Here is a 4,577-nt window from a genome sequence, read left to right as displayed (position 1 = left end):
ACAAGTAGACATTATTACTCAATACATAGTGCTTAAAAATTTTGTTTTACTCCAACTTTAGGTGTATGTAGTGTCATCTTCTCAAACCCAACATGAGACGAGAAGTGGAGTGCACCCATTTGCCTTGGACGGTTCTTAAATGATTAATTCATGGAACTTAGGCACCAAGACTGGACCATTAATTCATTAGTAGAAGCACAGGCCACACGTTCACAAAGCACCTGAGGCTGACTATCTCAGGTTTCTCTGCTCAGAGGCAGAGACTCTTTCTGCTGCTTAGCCTCCTCTCAGATGTGATCTCTATGCCACTTCCATATTGATAGAGTTCCGTTGCTATACCAACCATCTAAACTAGGTGATTTCTAGTCCAACCAGCAGCCCATTGTTTGGCTAGGAGGTCATCCATCTCAGTCTCGATGTATTGTCAAAGCGAGTGTGACACAGCATAATTTCTCTCATACACTGTAGTGAATGTGTCATACCACACTCTGCGGCCTTGCTTATCACCTCCCTGACTATAGTGTGACATCAGCTGTGTGCAGGAGATGGTGTCAGCATACTGTTTAGTGTTGGCCTGCCTACACTGCCCTTTCCATCTGTGTACCTATATATGTATGTATATATGTATGTATATGTATATGTGTGTGTATATATATATATATATATATGTATATATACATACATATGTATGTAGATATATGTGTGTATATACATACGTATACATACACACACACACGCACGCACGCAAGCAAGCACACACACACATTTCACTCCATTTCTATACTGTAGAGGCTTCATTGCAGTAAGTATGCCACTGTGCTGGATATCTGAATGGGCAGTCATTTTAGCAGTATATTTCCTGTTTAAACAAACAAGACTAGTTTTCTTACTTTTTATTTAAGACTGTTTAGTCTTGATCTTATTGCTTGGAGACATAATGATTTTGTTGGTTCCCCAGTAATACAAGAGAAAGGGGGATTATAGGAAGTTTAGACACTTCAGAGCCACATTTCAAACCAAAATCTGACCTATCATATACTTTAAATGAGCTGTAATAATTCCAGCCTTAAAAAGCAACCATATAGCTTCAATCATTTAAACTTACTTACTCCTATTAAAAATCAAATACTTGCACCTGCTCCCCTCATCAGCTCACAGATGAAAACGGAGAGATGTCATCACCCAGTGGTCATTTGTTGTCACTACACATTTAACTATGATTAAAGGCTGTGGCACTGTGGCAGACTGTGTGCAATGCAGATTCACATTGACCTGCAATAGAAGCTGTGTGTGTTATGACTTGGCATGTGGTTTTCCTTCTTCCCTGTCACACTGTAGACAAATTGGAGAAAAAAACAAGACTGGATTTGTATGGTCACTGAAAATGTACCTCGGTATTTTTAACTTGACTCTATGATGACCTCAAACCCCCAAAACAGTTGGAAGTCCACCTTTCAAATCAGAGCACTGTCTAAATGTTTAGTGAGGCAATGTACACTGTTGGGACAACTCATAAAAACTGACACCCTGAGCCCACCCCAAGAATTGCATACAATCCAGAGCCGCTGACGTAAATGTTTAGGCCTTTCAATAGGGAGGATATTTCCAGTCCTTGAAACTTTAAACACAGCCTGTATTTCAACGTCAGAGAGGAGGCAGCGAGTCAAATGAGAATAGGGTGTCTTTTAACCTGTGTGTACACCTGACACCTTCTCTGTTAACCTGAACCTGATTTTTTTTCCACTGGTAGTTTATTAATACATTGTGCATATATCATGAGTTTATACTACTCGAATATGAATAAAAACTAGATTAAAAAAACACAAGACGTCTAAAATACAGACAAAAATATTTTAATGATAACAAGATACATCTGACTTCATGAGTCCAAAGATATTCATAGGATCGTATGCCCAATGTCTTACAGGTGAGTTACAAACCTCTAGACCATGTTCTGTATTTTCAACAGTGAGTCCTTGTGCTTAACAGAGGAAAACACGTAATGTGGTGATGGAGCACTAACAATACAGGAAAATGTGGTAAGTTTATTTTCCTCTGAACACAAAAAGAAAAGCCATTCAAGCCACTACATTATTACAAAAAGCCATATCAAACATAATGACAGAGAGCTGAACAGATTGTCACTTTACACACATACAGTACATTCTCAATAGGATTAGCTTATGTCTCCCGCCGGGATGTCACAGGAATCCCAACTTCCACAACAGAATAAAAAAAAGAAAAGAAAAAAAGAATAGCAAGAAAATCCTCACTGATGATTCCAACCCTTGGAGCTTATAATAGTCTCTAAATGACTCTAAGGAAAAAAACATTACCTTACTGTAAGTACATCAGGAACAAAAGTGAAAAACCCTAAAAGGAGCCATAAAATCTGAGTATGTTTTATTTATTTAATTTTTTTTCTGACCTAAGTGCATCCCAGCATGTGGTGTGATGTGCTCACAGACTTCACTTCCACAGCGAAAGCATGTGACTGGCCTGAAATGGTCAAAAGCCTGTGTCTGTGACCTAAAGGAGGAAGAGAAGAAGAGTACTAGGAGAAGGAAAGACAGGGTGAATCATCACATAAAAAAGAAAAGTTGAGCCTGTCTCTCTCCGTCTTGCTACACTCCTCTGCCTCTCTGTGTTGCTGGCTCTTGGCTGTGGCCCAGAGGAATTCTCTGGTGGCCTCGGTAAATATAACATTTAGAATAACAGCGCCAGAGCCCCCGTGTGTGGACTTAACCCAGTTCCTGGGTCCTCGCTGCGTTGCCTGCGGCTCAAACTGGTAGGATAACAGGACTTCATGTCTCTCCTGACCTAGGTAAGGGACCAGAGATGAATAAGGGCTAATTTAGAGGAGCCAGAGATCTGGAGGGTCTCTGTCAAACCTCTTTCCTGACTACTAGAACACCAGAAAAGGTCAACATGGCTCTTTTAAGGAAGGGTCTCAATCTGGTCCTAAGGAGCAAATGGGGATGCAGGACTTGGTGCTGTAGTTGATAAGGACCAGACTAAAACCCATGGTTTCTACAATTGCTCTGGTGATCTGCTCTCATCTCTCTACCTGCAGCAGTCCAACACAAGCTGACAAACATCCAAAGTGCAATATCTAAGATGTCTGTGGCTCAACATCATTGTAAAATAGCTCAACATTACTTGAACAGCCTTAAAATCTCCCTGTAACACAGTATCATCCATTCACTTAAATCACAGAGAAGCGGTCACTGTGGACAATAACAAGTTTAGGCACCTTGATGTGTGTGATTTTACATTTAGAGAGGAGTTAACGTCAAAACTTGTGCTAGGACTGAACGTCCCCTCTTTGCTGCAGTTCACTGACAGCTGATAGTTCAATGTAACTCGAGGTGAATGTATAACACATTGCCAGTTCAATGCTTATATGCGAACAAGAACGACGATGTCTCCTGAAGCTACAAACATGACATTAATCTGTAATGCCATTGAGATACAGTTTCTGAAGCTCTATTAACAATGAATGAGAGTGACGTGATACTTTTTGCGTCCAAGTGAGACACATGTCATAGTAGCACTAATACGCATGAAATAAAATGAGTCTGTAAAACTGCGTCTGCTCTGTGAGTCTCCCAGTCATTGCTGTGCAGACAGCAGTGCTTGATGATATCAGAGATCGGTCTCGGCTCTCTTATCTCTAGCTTTGTGAGAGACTTATTGATACATACATTTCTGAAACTACTTCCCATATTCATAGTATTATATTCGTATCCTCTTTCGAGTGGATTTTCACTTTAAGAACGCACACGTTTGTTGGCTTTCGTGGCCATAATGCACTACAATTCATATGTGCCAGAACTGGACTTGAAACCTGTACAATTTTGTATTTAACCATCAAGTATCTATAATTACAATACACATTCCCACTTTGAAACAACAAATGGTGTATGTTACATATCTACAGACCAATGTGTGATGGGTGCAATACTGTGAAGAGAACAACAGACAGCACACCATATACTATTTCATATATAGTATATCAGTATTGCATATTGTAACTATATTTATACATGTTTATATAAATATAGATAAGTATATTTCTATGTACATTTTGATATTTCAACATTGCATAAAGAATAAAATAAATAATACAAATATAATCAAATCTTACAGTAAGTATGATTTGAGAAATGCTATATTAGAGCCAAAACAGTCCTAACAATTGAAATAATCATGATAATAACAGTTATTATTCAGTTTTTAAAAAAGTGTGGCCTACAGTCTGGCATAACAGTACAAGCTACACCACAATTACCCTGCAAGTTTACCATGTGGGACTGCTGGAATGACTGGAGAGGGCGGAATAAGGACAGGAAAGGTCAGGGCTTGTTTCCTTCTGCTCAGTCTGTTTGGAAATATGTGTGTGTGTGTGTGTGTGTGTGTGTGTGTGTGTGTGTGTGTGTGTGTGTGTGTGTGTGTGTGTGAGTGGATAAGTGTGTGCAGGTAAATGAGGCCATGTAATTGTGTGGACATGTGCATAAGTCTGCAAGTGTGGTTTTTAAATGATGTATGGGTCATCAGTGTTGTAATCTCCTGCGTTT

This window comes from Scomber japonicus, chromosome 8 (assembly GCF_027409825.1).
Source record: "Scomber japonicus isolate fScoJap1 chromosome 8, fScoJap1.pri, whole genome shotgun sequence".
NCBI lineage: Eukaryota > Metazoa > Chordata > Actinopteri > Scombriformes > Scombridae > Scomber > Scomber japonicus.
Note: the sequence above shows the minus strand (reverse complement) of the source record.